We start from the raw sequence: 21,086 nt of genomic DNA on the forward strand, positions 1-21,086 counted from the left end.
CTTTCTGTTTGTTATCGGAGGATATTTCCTTTGGCCCTATAGTCTTCAAAGGGATCCGAAATATCTGTTCTCAGATTCCACAGAAATAAGGCTAGCAAAGAGATCCACGAAATACAGATGTAACTCTGTGAGTCGAAGTCCCACATCACAGAGCAGTTTCTCAGAAAGCTTCTTTCCAGATTTCATCTGAGGATATTTCCTTTTTCACCATAGACCTCTATGGGCTTCCAAATATCACTTTGCCAATTCCACAAGAACTGTCTTAGCGAAAGGCTTCTTGAGGGGAAAGCTGTAACTCTGTGAGATGATTTCACAGAACACAAAGAAGTTTCTCGGAAAGCTTCTTTCTCATTGTTATCGGAGGATATTTCCTTTGGCCCTATAGTCTTCAAAGGGATCCGAAATATCTGATCTCAGATTCCAAAGAAATAAGGCTAGCAAAGAGATGCACGAAATACAGATGTAACTCTGTGAGATGAATTAACAGAGCACTAATCAGTTTCTCAGAAAGCTTCTTTCCAGATTTCATCTGAGGATATTTCCTTTTTCACCATAGCCCTCTATGGGCTTCCAAATATCACTTTGCCAAGTCCACAAGAACTGTCTTAGCGAAAGGCTTCTTGAGGGGAAAGCTGTAACTCTGTGAGATGATTTCACAGAACACAAAGAAGTTTCTCATTAACTTCTTTCTCTTTGTTATCGGAGGATATTTCCTTTGGTCCTATAGTCTTCAAAGGGATCCGAAATATCTGTTCTGAGATTCCACAGAAATAAGGCTAGCAAAGAGATGCACGAAATAGAGATGTAACTCTGTGAGATGAATTAACAGAACACTAAGCAGTTTCTCAGAAAGATTCTTTCCAGATTTCATCTGAGGATATTTCCTTTTTCACCATAGCCGTCTATGGGCTTCCAAATATCACTTTGCCAATTCCACGAGAACTGTCTTAGCGAAAGGCTTCTTGAGGGGAAAGCTGTAACTGTGTGAGATGATTTCACAAAACACAAAGAAGTTTCTCAGTAAGCTTCTTTCTCTTTGTTATCGGAGGATATTTCCTTTGGCACTATAGTCTTCAAAGGGATCCGAAATATCTGTTCTCAGATTCCACAGAAATAAGGCTAGCAAAGAGATGCACGAAATACAGATGTAACTCTGTGAGATGAATTAACAGAACACTAAGCAGTTTCTCAGAAAGATTCTTTCCAGATTTCATCTGAGGATATTTCCTTTTTCACCATAGCCCCCTATGGGCTTCCAAATATCACTTTGCCAATTCCACAAGAACTGTCTTAGCGAAAGGCTTCTTGAGGGGAAAGCTGTAACTCTGTGAGATGATTTCACAGAACACAAAGAAGTTTCTCAGAAAGCTTCTTTCTCTTTGTTATCGGAGGATATTTCCTTTGGCCCTATAGTCTTCAAAGGGACCCGAAATATCTCTTCTCAGATTCCAAAGAAATAAGGCTAGCAAAGAGATGCACGAAATACAGATGTAACTCTGTGAGATGAATTAACAGAACACTAAGCAGTTTCTCAGAAAGCTTCTTTCCAGATTTCATCTGAGGATATTTCCTTTTTCACCATAGCCCTCTATGGGCTTCCAAATATCACTTTGCCAATTCCACAAGAACTGTCTTAGCGAAAGGCTTCTTGAGGGGAAAGCTGTAACTCTGTGAGATGATTTCACAGAACACAAAGAAGTTTCTCAGAAAGCTTCTTTCTGTTTGTTATCATAGGATATTTCCTTTGGCCCTATAGTCCTCAAAGCGATCCGAAATATCTGTTCTCAGATTCCACAGAAATAAGGCTAGCAAAGAGATCCACGAAATACAGATGAAAAGCTGTGAGTGGAAGTCACACCTCACAGAGCAGTTTCTCAGAAAGCTTCTTTCCAGATTTCATCTGAGGATATTTCCTTTTTCACCATAGCCCTCTATGGGCTTCCAAATATCACTTTTCCAATTCCACAAGAACTGTCTTAGCGAAAGGCTTCTTGAGGGGAAAGCTGTAACTCTGTGAGATGATTTCACAGAACACAAAGAAGTTTCTCAGAAAGCTTCTTTCTCATTGTTATCGGAGGATATTTCCTTTGGCCCTATAGTCTTCAAAGGGATCCGAAATATCTGTTCTCAGATTCCACAGAAATAAGGCTAGCAAAGAGATGCACGAAATACAGATGTACCTCTTTGAGATGAATTAACAGAACACTAAGCAGTTTCTCAGAAAGCTTCTTTCCAGATTTCATCTGAGGATATTTCCTTTTTCACCATAGCCCTCTATGGGCTTCCAAATATCACTTTGCCAAGTCCACAAGAAGTGTCTTAGCGAAAGGCTTCTTGAGGGGAAAGCTGTAACTCTGTGAGATGATTTCACAGAACACGAAGAAGTTTCTCAGAAAGCTTCTTTCTGTTTGTTATCGGAGGATATTTCCTTTGGCTCTATACTCTTCAAAGGGATCCGAAATATCTGTTCTCAGATTCCACAGAAATAAGGCTAGCAAAGAGATCCACGAAATACAGATGTAACTCTGTGAGATGAATTAACAGAACACTAAGCAGTTTCTCAGAAAGCTTCTTTCCAGATTTCATCTGAGGATATTTCTTTTTTCACCATAGCCCTCTATGGGCTTCCAAATATCACTTTGCCAATTCCACAAGAACTGTCTTAGCGAAAGGCTTCTTGAGGTGAAAGCTGTACCTCTGTGAGATGATTTCACAGATCACAAAGAAGTTTCTCAGAACGCTTCTTTCTCTTTATTATCGGAGGATATTTCCTTTGGCCCTATAGTCTTCAAGGGGATCCGAAATATCTCTTCTCATATTCCACAGAAATAAGGCTAGCAAAGAGATCCAGGAAATACAGATGTAACTCCTTGAGATGAATTAACAGAACACTATCCAGTTTCTCAGAAAGCTTCTTTCCAGATTTCATCTGAGGATATTTCCTTTTTCACCATAGCCCTCTATGGGCTTCCAAATATCACTTTGCCAATTCCACAAGAACTGTCTTAGCGAAAGGCTTCTTGAGTGGAAAGGTGTAACTCTGTGAGATGATTTCACGGAACACAAAGAAGTTTCTCAGAAAGCTTCTTTCTCTTTGTTATCGGAGGATATTTCCTTTGGCCCTATAGTCTTCAAAGGGATCCGAAATATCTGTTCTCAGATTCCACAGAAATAAGGCTAGCAAAGAGATGCACGAAATACAGATGTAACTCGGTGAGATGTATTAACAGTACACTAAGCAGTTTCTCAGAAAGCTTCTTTCCGGATTTCATCTGAGGATATTTACTTTTTCACTATAGCCCTCTATGGGCTTCCAAATATCACTTTGCCAATTCCACAAGAACTGTCTTAGCGAAAGGCTCCTTGAGGGGAAAGCTGTAACTCTGTGAGATGATTTCACAGAACACAAAGAAGTTTCCCAGAAAGCTTCTTTCTGTTTGTTATCGGAGGATATTTCCTTTGGCTCTATAGTCTTCAAAGGGATCCGAAATATCTGTTCTCAGATTCCACAGAAATAAGGCTAGCAAAGAGATCCACGAAATACAGATGTAACTCTGTGAGATGAATTAACAGAACACTAAGCAGTTTCTCAGAAAGCTTCTTTCCAGATTTCATCTGAGGATATTTCCTTTTTCACCATAGCCCTCTATGGGCTTCCAAATATCACTTTGCCAATTCCACAAGAACTGTCTTAGCGAAAGACTTCTTGAGGGGAAAGCTGTAACTCTGTGAGATGATTTCACAGAACACAAAGAAGTTTCTCAGAAAGCTTCTTTCTGTTTGTTATCGGAGGATATTTCCTTTGGCCCTATAGTCTTCAAAGGGATCCGAAATATCTGTTCTCAGATTCCACAGAAATAAGGCTAGCAAAGAGATCCACGAAATACAGATGTAACTCTGTGAGTCGAAGTCCCACATCACAGAGCAGTTTCTCAGAAAGCTTCTTTCCAGATTTCATCTGAGGATATTTCCTTTTTCACCATAGACCTCTATGGGCTTCCAAATATCACTTTGCCAATTCCACAAGAACTGTCTTAGCGAAAGGCTTCTTGAGGGGAAAGCTGTAACTCTGTGAGATGATTTCACAGAACACAAAGAAGTTTCTCGGAAAGCTTCTTTCTCATTGTTATCGGAGGATATTTCCTTTGGCCCTATAGTCTTCAAAGGGATCCGAAATATCTGATCTCAGATTCCAAAGAAATAAGGCTAGCAAAGAGATGCACGAAATACAGATGTAACTCTGTGAGATGAATTAACAGAGCACTAATCAGTTTCTCAGAAAGCTTCTTTCCAGATTTCATCTGAGGATATTTCCTTTTTCACCATAGCCCTCTATGGGCTTCCAAATATCACTTTGCCAAGTCCACAAGAACTGTCTTAGCGAAAGGCTTCTTGAGGGGAAAGCTGTAACTCTGTGAGATGATTTCACAGAACACAAAGAAGTTTCTCATTAACTTCTTTCTCTTTGTTATCGGAGGATATTTCCTTTGGTCCTATAGTCTTCAAAGGGATCCGAAATATCTGTTCTGAGATTCCACAGAAATAAGGCTAGCAAAGAGATGCACGAAATAGAGATGTAACTCTGTGAGATGAATTAACAGAACACTAAGCAGTTTCTCAGAAAGATTCTTTCCAGATTTCATCTGAGGATATTTCCTTTTTCACCATAGCCGTCTATGGGCTTCCAAATATCACTTTGCCAATTCCACGAGAACTGTCTTAGCGAAAGGCTTCTTGAGGGGAAAGCTGTAACTGTGTGAGATGATTTCACAAAACACAAAGAAGTTTCTCAGTAAGCTTCTTTCTCTTTGTTATCGGAGGATATTTCCTTTGGCACTATAGTCTTCAAAGGGATCCGAAATATCTGTTCTCAGATTCCACAGAAATAAGGCTAGCAAAGAGATGCACGAAATACAGATGTAACTCTGTGAGATGAATTAACAGAACACTAAGCAGTTTCTCAGAAAGATTCTTTCCAGATTTCATCTGAGGATATTTCCTTTTTCACCATAGCCCCCTATGGGCTTCCAAGTATCACTTTGCCAATTCCACAAGAACTGTCTTAGCGAAAGGCTTCTTGAGGGGAAAGCTGTAACTCTGTGAGATGATTTCACAGAACACAAAGAAGTATCTCAGAAAGCTTCTTTCTCTTTGTTATCGGAGGATATTTCCTTTGGCCCTATAGTCTTCAAAGGGACCCGAAATATCTCTTCTCAGATTCCAAAGAAATAAGGCTAGCAAAGAGATGCACGAAATACAGATGTAACTCTGTGAGATGAATTAACAGAACACTAAGCAGTTTCTCAGAAAGCTTCTTTCCAGATTTCATCTGAGGATATTTCCTTTTTCACCATAGCCCTCTATGGGCTTCCAAATATCACTTTGCCAATTCCACAAGAACTGTCTTAGCGAAAGGCTTCTTGAGGGGAAAGCTGTAACTCTGTGAGATGATTTCACAGAACACAAAGAAGTTTCTCAGAAAGCTTCTTTCTGTTTGTTATCATAGGATATTTCCTTTGGCCCTATAGTCCTCAAAGCGATCCGAAATATCTGTTCTCAGATTCCACAGAAATAAGGCTAGCAAAGAGATCCACGAAATACAGATGAAAATCTGTGAGTGGAAGTCACACCTCACAGAGCAGTTTCTCAGAAAGCTTCTTTCCAGATTTCATCTGAGGATATTTCCTTTTTCACCATAGCCCTCTATGGGCTTCCAAATATCACTTTTCCAATTCCACAAGAACTGTCTTAGCGAAAGGCTTCTTGAGGGGAAAGCTGTAACTCTGTGAGATGATTTCACAGAACACAAAGAAGTTTCTCAGAAAGCTTCTTTCTCATTGTTATCGGAGGATATTTCCTTTGGCCCTATAGTCTTCAAAGGGATCCGAAATATCTGTTCTCAGATTCCACAGAAATAAGGCTAGCAAAGAGATGCACGAAATACAGATGTACCTCTTTGAGATGAATTAACAGAACACTAAGCAGTTTCTCAGAAAGCTTCTTTCCAGATTTCATCTGAGGATATTTCCTTTTTCACCATAGCCCTCTATGGGCTTCCAAATATCACTTTGCCAAGTCCACAAGAAGTGTCTTAGCGAAAGGCTTCTTGAGGGGAAAGCTGTAACTCTGTGAGATGATTTCACAGAACACGAAGAAGTTTCTCAGAAAGCTTCTTTCTGTTTGTTATCGGAGGATATTTCCTTTGGCTCTATACTCTTCAAAGGGATCCGAAATATCTGTTCTCAGATTCCACAGAAATAAGGCTAGCAAAGAGATCCACGAAATACAGATGTAACTCTGTGAGATGAATTAACAGAACACTAAGCAGTTTCTCAGAAAGCTTCTTTCCAGATTTCATCTGAGGATATTTCTTTTTTCACCATAGCCCTCTATGGGCTTCCAAATATCACTTTGCCAATTCCACAAGAACTGTCTTAGCGAAAGGCTTCTTGAGGTGAAAGCTGTACCTCTGTGAGATGATTTCACAGATCACAAAGAAGTTTCTCAGAACGCTTCTTTCTCTTTATTATCGGAGGATATTTCCTTTGGCCCTATAGTCTTCAAGGGGATCCGAAATATCTCTTCTCATATTCCACAGAAATAAGGCTAGCAAAGAGATCCAGGAAATACAGATGTAACTCCTTGAGATGAATTAACAGAACACTATCCAGTTTCTCAGAAAGCTTCTTTCCAGATTTCATCTGAGGATATTTCCTTTTTCACCATAGCCCTCTATGGGCTTCCAAATATCACTTTGCCAATTCCACAAGAACTGTCTTAGCGAAAGGCTTCTTGAGTGGAAAGGTGTAACTCTGTGAGATGATTTCACGGAACACAAAGAAGTTTCTCAGAAAGCTTCTTTCTCTTTGTTATCGGAGGATATTTCCTTTGGCCCTATAGTCTTCAAAGGGATCCGAAATATCTGTTCTCAGATTCCACAGAAATAAGGCTAGCAAAGAGATGCACGAAATACAGATGTAACTCGGTGAGATGTATTAACAGTACACTAAGCAGTTTCTCAGAAAGCTTCTTTCCGGATTTCATCTGAGGATATTTACTTTTTCACTATAGCCCTCTATGGGCTTCCAAATATCACTTTGCCAATTCCACAAGAACTGTCTTAGCGAAAGGCTCCTTGAGGGGAAAGCTGTAACTCTGTGAGATGATTTCACAGAACACAAAGAAGTTTCCCAGAAAGCTTCTTTCTGTTTGTTATCGGAGGATATTTCCTTTGGCTCTATAGTCTTCAAAGGGATCCGAAATATCTGTTCTCAGATTCCACAGAAATAAGGCTAGCAAATAGATCCACGAAATACAGATGTAACTCTTTGAGATGAATTAACAGAACACTAAGCAGTTTCTCAGAAAGCTTCTTTCCAGATTTCATCTGAGGATATTTCCTTTTTCACCATAGCCCTCTAAGGGCTTCCAAATATCACTTTGCCAATTCCACAAGAACTGTCTTAGCGAAAGGCTTCTTGAGGGGAAAGCTGTAACTCTGTGAGATGATTTCACAGAATACAAAGAAGTTTCTCAGAAAGCTTCTTTCTCTTTGTTATCGGAGGATATTTCCTTTTGCCCTATAGTCTTCAAAGGAATCCGAAATATCTGTTCTCAGATTCCAAAGAAATAAGGCTAGCAAAGAAATCCACGAAATGCAGATATAACGCTGTGAGATGAATTAACAGAACACTAAGCAGTTTCTCAGAAAGCTTCTTTCCAGATTTCATCTGAGGATATTTCCTTTTTCACCATAGCCCTCTATGGGCTTCCAAATATCACTTTGCCAATTCCACAAGAACTGTTTTAGGGAAAGGCTTTTGAGGGGAAAGCGGTAACTCTGTGAGATGATTTCACAGATCACAAAGAAGTTTCTCAGAACGCTTCTTTCTATTTGTTATCGGAGGATATTTCCTTTGGCTCTATAGTCTTCAAAGGGATCCGAAATATCTGTTCTCAGATTCCACAGAAATAAGGCTAGCAAAGAGATCCACGAAATACAGATGTAACTCTGTGAGTGGAAGTCACACATCACAGAGCAGTTTCTCAGAAAGCTTCTTTCTAGATTTCATCTGAGGATATTTCCGTTTTCACCATAGCCCTCTATGGGCTTCCAAATATCACTTGGCCAATTCCACAAGAACTGTCTTAGCGAAAGGCTTCTTGAGGGGAAAGCTGTAACTCTGTGAGATGATTTCACAGAACACAAAGAAGTTTCTCAGAAAGCTTCTTTCTCTTTGTTATCGGAGGATATTTCCTTTGGCCGTATAGTCTTCAAAGGGATCCGAAATATCTGTTCTCAGATTCCAAAGAAACAAGGCTAGCAAAGAGATCCAGGAAATACAGATGTAACACTGTGAGATGAATTAACGGAACGCTAATCAGTTTCTCAGAAAGCTTCTTTCCAGATTTCATCTGAGGATATTTCCTTTTTCACCATAGCCCTCAATGGGCTTCCAAATATCACTTTGCCTATTCCACAAGAACTGTCTTAGCGAAAGGCTTCTTGAGGGGAAAGTTGTAACTCTGTGAGATGATTTCACAGAACACAAAGATGTTTCTCAGAAAGCTTCTTTCTGTTTGTTATCGGAGGATATTTCCTTTGGCCCTATAGTCTTCAAAGGGATCCGAAATATCTGTTCTCAGATTCCACAGAAATAAGGCTTGCAAAGAGATCCACGAAGTACAGATGTAACTCTGTGAGTGGAAGTCACACATCACAGAGCAGTTTCTCAGAAAGCTTCTTTCCAGATTTCATCTGAGGATATTTCCTTTTTCACCATAGCCCTCTATGGGCTTCCAAATATCACTTTGCCAATTCCACAAGAACTGTCTTAGCGAAAGGCTTCTTGAGGGGAAAGCTGTAACTCTGTGAGATGATTTCACAGAACACAAAGAAGTTTCTCAGTAAGCTTCATTCTCTTTGTTATCGGAGGATATTTCCTTTGGCCCTATAGTCTTCAAAGGGATCCGAAATATCTGTTCTCAGATTCCACAGAAATAAGGCTAGCAAAGAGATGCACGAAATACAGATGTAACTCTGTGAGATGAATTAACAGAACACTAAGCAGTTTCTCAGAAAGTTTCTTTCCAGATTTCATCTGAGGATATTTCCTTTTTCACCATAGCCCTCTATGGGCTTCCAAATATCACTTTGCCAATTCCACAAGAACTGTCTTAGCGAAAGGCTTCTTGAGGGGAAAGCTGTAACTCTGTGAGATGATTTCACAGAACACAAAGAAGTTTCTCAGAAAGCTTCTTTCTCTTTGTTATCGGAGGATATTTCCTTTGGCCCTATAGTCTTCAAAGTGATCCGAAATATCTGTTCTCAGATTCCACAGAAATAAGGCTAGCAAAGAGATCCACGAAATACAGATGTAACTCTGTGAGTGGAAGTCACACATCACAGAGCAGTTTCTCAGAAAGCTTCTTTCCAGATTTCATCTGAGGATATTTCCTTTTTCACCATAGCCCTCTATGGGCTTCCAAATATCACTTTTCCAAGTCCACAAGAACTGTCTTAGCGAAAGGCTTCTTGAGGGGTAAGCTGTAACTCTGTGAGATGATTTCACGGAACACAAAGAAGTTTCTCAGTAAGCTTCATTCTCTTTGTTATCGGAGGATATTTCCTTTGGCCCTATAGTCTTCAAAGGGATCCGAAATATCTGTTCTCAGATTCCACAGAAATAAGGCTAGCAAAGAGATCCACAAAATACAGATGTAACTCTCTGAGATGAATTAAGAGAACACTAAGCAGTTTCTCAGAAAGCTTCTTTCCAGATTTCATCTGAGGATATTTCCATTTTCACCATAGCCCTCTATGGGCTTCCAAATATCACTTTGCCAATTCCACAAGAACTGTTTTACCGAAAGGCTTCTTGAGGTGAAAGCTGTAACTCTGTGAGATGATTTCACAGATCACAAAGAAGTTTCTCAGAAAGCTTCTTGCTTTTTGTTATCGGAGGATATTTCCTTTGGCCCTATAGTCTTCAAAGGGATCCGAAATATCTGTTCTCAGATTCCACAGAAATAAGGCTAGCAAAGAGATCCACGAAATACAGATGTAACTCTGTGAGTGGAAGTCACACATCACAGAGCAGTTTCTCAGAAAGCTTCTTTACAGATTTCATCTGAGGATATTTCCTTTTTCAACATAGCCCTCTATGGGCTTCCAAATATCACTTTGCCAATTCCACAAGAACTGTCGCAGCGAAAGGCTTCTTGAGGGGAAAGTTGTAACTCTGTGAGATGATTTCACAGATCACAAAGAAGTTTCTCAGAAAGCTTCTTTCTCTTTGTTATCGGAGGATGTTTCCTTTGGCCCTATAGTCTTCAAAGGGATCTGAAATATCTGTTCTCAGATTCCACAGAAATAAGGCTAGCAAATAGATGCACGAAATACAGATGTAACTCTGTGAGATGAATTAACAGAACCCTAAGCATTTTCTCAGAAAGCTTCTTTCCAGATTTCATCTGAGGATATTTCCTTTTTCACCATAGCCCTCTATGGGCTTCCAAATATCACTTTGCCAATTCCACAAGAACTGTCTTAGCGAAAGGCTTCTTGAGGGGAAAACTGTAGTTCTGTGATATGATTTCACAGAACACAAAGAAGTTTCTCAGAAATCTTCTTTCTCTTTGTTATCGGAGGATATTTCCTTTGGCCCTATAGTCTTCAAAGGGATCCGAAATATCTGCTCCCAGATTCCACAGAAATAAGGCTAGCAAAGAGATCCACGAAATACAGATGTAACTCTGTGAGTGGAAGTCACACATCACAGAGCAGTTTCTCAGAAAGCTTCTTTCCAGATTTCATCTGAGGATATTTCCTTTTTCACCATAGCCCTCTATGGGCTTCCAAATATCACTTTGCCAATTCCACAAGAACTGTCTTAGCGAAAGGCTTCTTGAGGGGAAAGCTGTAACTCTGTGAGATGATTTCACAGAACACAAAGAAGTTTCTCAGAAAGCTTCTTTCTGTTTGTTATCGGAGGATATTTCCTTTGGCTCTATAGTCTTCAAAGGGATCCGAAATATCTGTTCTCAGATTGCACAGAAATAAGGCTAGCAAAGAGATCCACGAAATACAGATGTAACTCTGTGAGATGGATTATCAGAACACTAAGCAGTTTCTCAGAAAGCTTCTTTCCAGATTTCATCTGAGGATATTTCCTTTTTCACCATAGCCCTCTATGGGCTTCCAAATATCACTTTGCCAATTCCACAAGAACTGTCTTAGCGAAAGGCGTCTTGAGAGGAAAGCTGTAACTCTGTGAGATGATTTCACAGATCACAAAGAAGTTTCTCAGAACGCTTCTTTCTCTTTGTTATCGGAGGATGTTTCCTTTGGCCCTATAGTCTTCAAAGGGATCCGAAATATCTCTTCTCAGATTCCACAGAAATAAGGCTAGCAAAGAGATCCACGAAATACAGATGTAACTCCTTGAGATGAATTAACAGAACACTAAGCAGTTTCTCAGAAAGCTTCTTTCCAGATTCCATCTGAGGATATTTCCTTTTTCACCAGCCCTCTATGGGCTTCCAAATATCACTTTGCCAATTCCACAAGAACTGTCTTAGCGAAAGGGTTCTTTAGTGGAAAGGTGTAACTCTGTGAGATGATTTCACGGAACACAAAGAAGTTTCTCAGAAAGCTTCTTTCTCTTTGTTATCGGAGGATATTTCCTTTGGCCCTATAGTCTTCCAAGGGATCCGAAATATCTGTTCTCAGATTCCACAGAAATAAGGCTAGCAAAGAGATGCACGAAATACAGATGTAACTCTGTGAGATGAATTAACAGTACACTAAGCAGTTTCTCAGAAAGCTTCTTTCCAGATTTCATCTGAGGATATTTCCTTTTTCACCATAGCCCTCTATGGGCTTCCAAATATCACTTTGCCAATTCCACAAGAACTGTCTTAGCGAAAGGCTTCTTGAGGGGAAAGATGTAACTCTTTGAGATGATTTCACAGATCACAAAGAAGTTTCTCAGAAAGCTTCTTTCTGTTTGTTATCGGAGGATATTTCTTTTGGCTCTATAGTCTTCAAAGGGATCCGAAATATCTGTTCTCAGATTCCACAGAAATAAGGCTAGGAAAGAGATCCACGAAATACATTTGTAACTATTTGAGATGAATTAACAGAACACTAAGCAGTTTCTCAGAAAGCTTCTTTCCAGATTTCATCTGAGGATATTTCCTTTTTCACCATAGCCCTCTATGGGCTTCCAAATATCACTTTGCCAATTCCACAAGAACTGCCTTACCGAAAGGCTTATTGAGGGGAAAGCTGTATCTCTGTGAGATGATTTCACAAAACACAAAGAAGTTTCTCAGTAAGCTTTTTTCTCTTTGCTATCGGAGGATATTTCCTTTGGCCCTATAGTCTTCAAAGGGATCCGAAATATCTGTTTTCAGATTCCACAGAAATAAGGCTAGCAAAGAGATGCACGAAATACAGATGTAACTCTGTGAGATGAATTAACAGAACACTAAGCAGTTTCTCAAAAAGCTTCTTTCCAGATTTCATCTGAGGATATTTCCTTTTTCACCATAGCCCTCTATGGGCTTCCAAATATCACTTTGCCAAGTCCACAAGAACTGTCTTAGCGAAAGGCTTTTTGAGGGGAAAGCTGTAACTCTGTGAGATGATTTCACAGAACACAAAGAAGTTTCTCAGAAAGCTTCTTTCTGTTTGTTATCGGAGGATATTTCCTTTGGCTCTATAGTCTTCAAAGGGATCCGAAATATCTGTTCTCAGATTCCACAGAAATAAGTCTAGCAAAGAGATCCACGAAATACAGATGTAACTCTCTGAGTGGAAGTCACACATCACAGAGCAATTTCTCAGAAAGCTTCTTTCTAGATTTCATCTGAGGATATTTCCGTTTTCACCATAGCCCTCTATGGGCTTCCAAATATCACTTTGCCAATTCCACAAGAACTGTTTTAGGGAAAGGCTTTTGAGGGGAAAGCGGTAACTCTGTGAGATGATTTCACAGATCACAAAGAAGTTTCTCAGAAAGCTTCTTTCTATTTGTTATCGGAGGATATTTCCTTTGGCTCTATAGTCTTCAAAGGGATCCGAAATATCTGTTCTCAGATTCCACAGAAATAAGGCTAGCAAAGAGATCCACGAAATACAGATGTAACTCTGTGAGATGAATTAACAGAACCCTAAGCAGTTTCTCAGAAAGCTTATTTCCAGATTTCATCTGAGGATATTTCCTTTTTCACCATAGCCCTCTATGGGCTTCCAAATATCACTTTGCCAATTCCCCAAGAACTGTCTTAGCGAAAGGCTTCTTGAGGGGAAAGTTGTAACTCTGTGAGATGATTTCACAGAACACAAAGAACTTTCTCAGAAAGCTTCTTTCTCTTTGTTATCGGAGGATATTTCCTTTGGCCCTATAGTCTTCAAAGGGATCCGAAATATCTCTTCTCAGATTCCACAGAAATAAGGCTAGCAAAGAGATGCACGAAATACAGATGTAACTCTGTGAGATGAATTAACAGAACACTAAGCAGTTTCTCAGAAAGCTTCTTTCCAGATTTCATCTGAGGATATTTCCTTTTTCACCATAGCCCTCTATGAGCTTCCAAATATCACTTTGCCAATTCCACAAGTACTGTCTTAGCGAAAGGCTTCTTGAGGGGAAAGCTGTAACTCTGTGAGATGATTTCACAGAACACAAACAAGTTTCTCAGAAGGCTTCTTTCTGTTTGTTGTCGGAGGATATTTCCTTTGGCCCTATAGTCTTCAAAGGGATCCGAAATATCTGTTCTCAGATTCCACAGAAATAAGGCTAGCAAAGAGATCCACGAAATACAGATGTAACTCCGTGAGATTAATTAACAGAACACTAAGCAGTTTCTCAGAAAGCTTCTTTCCAGATTTAATCTGAGGATATTTCCTTTTTCACCATAGCCCTCTATGGGCTTCCAAATATCACATGGCGAATTCCACAAGAACTGTCTTAGCGAAAGGCTTCTTGAGTGGAAAGGTGTAACTCTGTGAGATGATTTCACAGAACACAAATAAGTTTCTCAGAAAGCTTCTTTCTCTTTGTTATCGGAGGTTATTTCCTTTGGCCCTATAGTCTTCAAAGGGATCCGAAATATCTGTTCTCAGATTCCACAGAAATAAGTCTAGCAAAGAGATCCACGAAATACAGATGTAACTCTGTGAGTGGAAGTCACACATCACAGAGCAGTTTCTCAGAAAGCTTCTTTCTAGATTTCATCTGAGGATATTTCCGTTTTCACCATAGCCCTCTATGGGCTTCCAAATATCACTTAGCCAATTCCACAAGAACTGTCTTAGCGAAAGGCTTCTTGAGGGGAAAGCTGTAACTCTGTGAGATGATTTCTCAGATCACAAAGAAGTTTCTCAGAAAGCAACTTTCTCTTTGTTATCGGAGGATATTTCCTTTGGCCCTATAGTCTTCAAAGGGATCCGAAATATCTGTTCTCAGATACCACAGAAATAAGGCTAGCAAAGAGATGCACGATATACAGATGTAACTCTGTGAGATGAATTAACAGAACACTAAGCAGTTTCTCAGAGAGCTTCTTTCCAGATTTCATCTGAGGATATTTCCTTTTTCACCATAGCCCTCTATGGGCTTCCAAATATCACTTTGCCAATTCCACAAGAACTGTCTTACCGAAAGGCTTATTGAAGGGAAATCTGTATCTCTGTGAGATGATTTCACAAAACACAAAGAAGTTTCTCAGTAAGCTTTTTTCTCTTTGTTATCGGAGGATATTTCCTTTGGCCCTATAGTCTTCAAAGGGATCCGAAATATCTGTTCTCAGATTCCACAGAAATAAGGCTAGCAAAGATATGCACGAAATACAGATGTAACACTGTGAGATGAATTAACAGAATACTAAGCAGTTTCTCAGAAAGCTTCTTTCCAGATTTCATCTGAGGATATTTCCTTTTTCACCATAGCCCTCTATGGGCTTCCAAATATCACTTTGCCAATTCCACAAGAACTGTCTTAGCGAAAGGCTTCTTGAGGGGAAGGCTGTAACTCTGTGAGATGATTTCACAGAACACAAAGAAGTTTCGCAGAAAGCTTCTTTCTCTTTGTTATCGGAGGATATTTCCTTTGGCCCTATAGTCTTCAAAGGGATCCGAAATATCTGCTCTCAGATTCCACAGAAATAAGGCTAGCAAAGAGATGCACGAAATACAGATGTAACTCTGTGAGATGAATTAACAGAACACTAAGCAGTTTCTCAGAAAGCTTCTTTCCAGATTTCATCTGAGGATACTTTCTTTTTCACCATAGCCCTCTATGGGCTTCCAAATATCACTTTGCCAATTCCACAAGAACTGTCTTAGCGAAAGGCTTCTTAAGAGGAAAGCTGTAACTCTGTGAGATGATTTCACAGAACACAAAGAAGTTTCTCAGTAAGCTTCTTTCTCTTTGTTATCGGAGGATATTTCCTTTGACCCTATAGTCTTCAAAGGGATCCGACATATCTGTTCTCAGATTCCACAGAAATAAGGCTAGCAAAGAGATCCACGAAATACAGATGTAACTCTGTGAGTGGAAGTCACACATCACAGAGCAGTTTCTCAGAAAGCTTCTTTCCAGATTACATCTGAGCATATTTCCTTTTTCACCATAGCCCTATATGGGCTTCCAAATATCACTTTGCCAATTTCACAAGAACTGTCTTAGCGAAAGGCTTCTTGAGGGGAAAGCTGTAACTCTGTGAGATGATTTCACAGAACACATGGAAGTTTCTCAGTAAGCTTCTTTCTATTTGTTATCGGAGGATATTTCCTTTGGCCCTATAGTCTTCAAAGGGATCCGAAATATCTGTTCTCAGATTCCACGGAAATAAGGCTAGCAAAGAGATCCACGAAATACAGATGTAACTCTGTGAGTGGAAGTCACACTTCACAGAGCAGTTTCTCAGAAAGCTTCTTTCCGGATTTCATCTGAGGATATTTCCTTTTTCACCATAGCCCTCTATGGGCTTCCAAATATCACTTTGCCAATTCCACAAGAACTGCCTTACCGAAAGGCTTATTGAGGGGAAAGCTGTATCTCTGTGAGATGATTTCACAAAACACAAATAAGTTTCTCAGTAAGCTTTTTTCTCTTTGTTATCGGAGGATATTTCCTTTGGCCCTATAGTCTTCAAAGGGAACCGAAATATCTGTTCTCAGATTCCACAGAAATAAGGCTAGCAAAGAGATCCACGAAATACAGATGTAACTCTTTGAGATGAATTAACAGAACACTAAGCAGTTTCTCAGAAAGCTTCTTTCCAGATTTCATCTGAGGATATTTCCTTTTTCACCATAGCCCTCTATGGGCTTCCAAATATCACTTTGCCAATTCCACAAGAACTGTCTTAGCGAAAGGCTTCTTGAGGGGAAAGCTGTAACTCTGTGAGATGATTTCACAGAATACAAAGAAGTTTCTCAGAAAGCTTCTTTCTCTTTGTTATCGGAGGATATTTCCTTTGGCCCTATAGTCTTCAAAGGAATCCGAAATATCTGTTCTCAGATTCCAAAGAAATAAGGCTAGCAAAGAGATCCACGAAATACAGATATAACTCTGTGAGTGGAAGTCACACATCACAGAGCAGTTTCTCAGAAAGCTTCTTTACAGATTACATCTGAGGATATTTCCTTTTTCACCATAGCCCTCTATGGGCTTCCAAATATCACTTTGCCAATTCCAAAAGAACTGTCTTAGCAAAAGGCTTCTTGAGGGGAAAGCTGTAACTCTGTGAGATGATTTCACAGATCACAAAGAAGTTTCTCAGAAAGCTTCTTTCTCTTTGTTATCGGAGGATGTTTCCTTTGGCCCTATAGTCTTCAAAGGGATCCGAAATATCTGTTCTCAGATTCCACAGAAATAAGGCTAGCAAAGAGATGCAGGAAATACAGATGTAACTCTGTGAGATGAATTAACAGAACCCTAAGCAGTTTCTCAGAAAGCTTATTTCCAGATTTCATCTGAGGATATTTCCTTTTTCACCATAGCCCTCTATGGGCTTCCAAATATCACTTTGCCAATTCCACAACAACTGTCTTAGCGAAAGGCTTCTTGAGGGGAAAGCTGAAACTCTGTGAGATGATTTCACAGAACACAAAGAAGTTTCTCAGAAAGCTTCTTTCTCTTTGTTATCGGAGGATATTTCCTTTGGCCCTATAGTCTTCAAAGGGATCCGAAATATCTGTTCTCAGATTCCACAGAAATAAGGCCAGCAAAGAGATGCACGAAATACAGATGTAACTCTGTGAGATGAATTAACAGAACACTAAGCAGTTTCTCAGAAAGCTTCTTTCCAGATTTCATCTGAGGATATTTCCTTTTTCACCATAGCCCTCTATGGGCTTCCAAATATCACTTTGCAAATTCCACAAGTACTGTCTTAGCGAAAGGCTTCTTGAGGGGAAAGCTGTAACTCTGTGAGATGATTTCACAGAACACAAACAAGTTTCTCAGAAAGCTTCTTTCTGTTTGTTGTCGGCGGATATTTCCTTTGGCCCTATAGTCTTCAAAGGGATCCGAAATATCTGTTCTCAGATTCCACAGAAATAAGGCTAGCAAAGAGATGCACGATATACAGATGTAACTCTGTGAGATGAATTAACAGAACACTAAGCAGTTTCTCAGAGAGCTTCTTTCCAGATTTCATCTGAGGATATTTCCTTTTTCACCATAGCCCTCTATGGGCTTCCAAATATCACTTTGCCAATTCCACAAGAACTGTCTTACCAAAAGGCTTATTGAGGGGAAAGCTGTATCTCTGTGAGATGATTTCACAAAACACAAAGAAGTTTCTCAGTAAGCTTTTTTCTCTTTGTTATCGGAGGATATTTCCTTTGGCCCTTTAGTCTTCAAAGGGATCCGAAATATCTGTTCTGAGAATCCAAAGAAATAAGGCTAGCAAAGATATGCACGAAATACAGATGTAACTCTGTGAGATGAATTAACAGAATACTAAGCAGTTTCTCAGAAAGCTTCTTTCCAGATTTCATCTGAGGATATTTCCTTTTTCACCATAGCCCTCTATGGGCTTCCAAATATCACTTTGCCAATTCCACAAGAACTGTCTTAGCGAAAGGCTTCTTGAGGGGAAGGCTGTAACTCTGTGAGATGATTTCACAGAACACAAAGAAGTTTCGCAGAAAGCTTCTTTCTCTTTGTTATCGGAGGATATTTCCTTTGGCCCTATAGTCTTCAAAGGGATCCGAAATATCTGTTCTCAGATTCCACAGAAATAAGGCTAGCAAAGAGATGCACGAAATACAGATGTAACTCTGTGAGATGAATTAACAGAACACTAAGCAGTTTCTCAGAAAGCTTCTTTCCAGATTTCATCTGAGGATATTTTCTTTTTCACCATAGCCCTCTATGGGCTTCCAAATATCACTTTGCCAATTCCACAAGAACTGTCTTAGCGAAAGGCTTCTTAAGAGGAAAGCTGTAACTCTGTGAGATGATTTCACAGAACACAAACAAGTTTCTCAGTAAGCTTCTTTCTCTTTTTTATCGGAGGATATTTCCTTTGACCCTATAGTCTTCAAAGGGATCCGACATATCTGTTCTCAGATTCCACAGAAATAAGGCTAGCAAAGAGATCCACGAAATACAGATGTAACTCTGTGAGTGGAAGTCACACATCACAGAGCAGTTTCTCAGAAAGCTTCTTTCCAGATTACATCTGAGCATATTTCCGTTTTCACCATAGCCCTCTATGGGCTTCCAAATATCACTTTGCAAATTCCACAAGAACTGTCTTAGCGAAAGGCTTCTTGAGGGGAAAGCTGTAACTCTGTGAGATGATTTCACAGAACACATGGAAGTTTCTCAGTAAGCTTCTTTCTATTTGTTATCGGAGGATATTTCCTTTGGCCCTATAGTCTTCAAAGGGATCCGAAATATCTGTTCTCAGATTCCACGGAAATAAGGCTAGCAAAGAGATCCACGAAATACAGATGTAACTCTGTGAGTGGAAGTCACACTTCACAGAGCAGTTTCTCAGAAAGCTTCTTTCCAGATTTCATCTGAGGATATTTCCTTTTTCACCATAGCCCTCTATGGTCTTCCAAATATCACTTTGCCAATTCCACAAGAACTGTCTTAGGGAAAGGCTTCTTGAGGGGAAAGCTGTAACTCTGAGAGATGATTTCACAGAACACAAAGAAGTTTCTCAGAAAGCTTCTTTCTCTTTGTTATCGGAGGATATTTCCTTTGGCCCTATAGACTTCAAAGGGATCCGAAATATCTGTTCTCAGATTCCACAGATATAAGGCTTGCAAAGAGATCCACGAAATACAGATGTAACTCTGTGAGATGAATTAACAGAACAGTAAGCAGTTTCTCAGAAAGCTTCTTTCCAGATTTCATCTGAGGATATTTCCTATTTCACCATAGCCCTCTATGGGCTTCCACATATCACTTTGCCAATTCCACAAGAACTGTCTTAGCGAAAGGCTTCTTGAGAGGAAAGCTGTAACTCTGTGAGATGATTTCACAGAACACAAAGAAGTATCTCAGAAACCTTCTTTCTCTTTGTTATCAGAGGATATTTCCTTTGGCCCTATAGTCTTCAAAGGGATCCGAAATATCTGTTCTCAGATACCACAGAAATAAGGCTAGCAAAGAGATCCACGAAATACAGATGTAAATCTGTGAGTGGAAGTCACACATCACAGAGCAGTTTCTCAGAAAGCTTCTTTCCAGATTTCATCTGAGGATATTTCCTTTTTCACCATAGCCCTCTATGGGCTTCCAAATATCACTTTGCCAATTCCACAAGAACTGTCTTAGCGAAAGGCTTCTTGAGGGGAAAGCTGTAACTCTGTGAGATGATTTCACAGAACACAAAGAAGTTTCTCAGTAAGCTTCTTTCTATTTGTTATCGGAGGATATTTCCTTTGGCCCTATAGTCTTCAAAGGGATCCGAAATATCTGTTCTCAGTTTCCACAGAAATAAGGCTAGCAAAGAGATCCAAGAAATACAGATGTAACTCTGTGAGTGGAAGTCACACTTCACAGAGCAGTTTCTCAGAAAGCTTCTTTCCAGATTTCATCTGAGGATATTTCCTTTTTCACCATAGCCCTCTATGGGCTTCCAAATATCACTTTGCCAATTCCACAAGAACTGTCTTAGCGAAAGGCTTCTTGAGGGGAAAGCTGTAACTCTGTGAGATGATTTCACAGAACACAAAGAAGTTTCTCAGAAAGCTTCTTTCTGTTGTTATCGGAGGATATTTCCTTTGGCCCTATAGTCTTCAAAGGGATCCGAAATATCTGTTCTCAGATTCCACAGAAATAAGGCTAGCAAAGAGATCCACGAAATACAGATGTAACTCTGTAAGTGGAAGTCACACATCACAGAACAGTTTCTCAGAAAGCTTCTTTCCAGATTTCATCTGAGGATATTTCCTTTTTTAACCATAGCACTCTATGGGCTTCCAAATATCACTTTGCCAATTCCACAAGAACTGTCTTAGCGAAAGGCTTCTTGAGGGGAAAGGTGTAACTCTGAGAGATGATTTCACAGAACACAAAGAAGTTTCTCAGAAAGCTTCTTTCTCTTTGTTATCGGAGGATATTTCCTTTGGCCCTATAGTCTTCAAAGGGATCCGAAATATCTGTTCTCAGATTCCACAGAAATAAGGCTTGAAAAGAGATCCAGGAAATACAGATGTAACTCTGTGAGATGAATTAACAGAACAGTAAGCAGTTTCTCAGAAAGCTTGTTTCCAGATTTCATCTGAGGATATTTCCTTTTTCACCATAGCCCTCTATGGGCTTCCACATATCACTTTGCCAATTCCACAAGAACTGTCTTAGCGAAAGGCTTCTTGAGAGGAAAGCTGTAACTCTGTGAGATGATTTCACAGAACACAAAGAAGTATCTCAGAAAGCTTCTTTCTCTTTGTTATCGGAGGATATTTCCTTTGGCCCTATAGTCTTCAAAGGGATCCGAAATATCTGTTCTCAGATACCACAGAAATAAGGCTAGCAAAGAGATCCACGAAATACAGATGTAACTCTCTGAGTGGAAGTCACATCACAGAGCAGTTTCTCAGAAAGCTT

The sequence above is a fragment of the Macaca nemestrina genome, chromosome X (genome assembly GCF_043159975.1).
Source record: "Macaca nemestrina isolate mMacNem1 chromosome X, mMacNem.hap1, whole genome shotgun sequence".
NCBI classification, from domain to species: domain Eukaryota; kingdom Metazoa; phylum Chordata; class Mammalia; order Primates; family Cercopithecidae; genus Macaca; species Macaca nemestrina.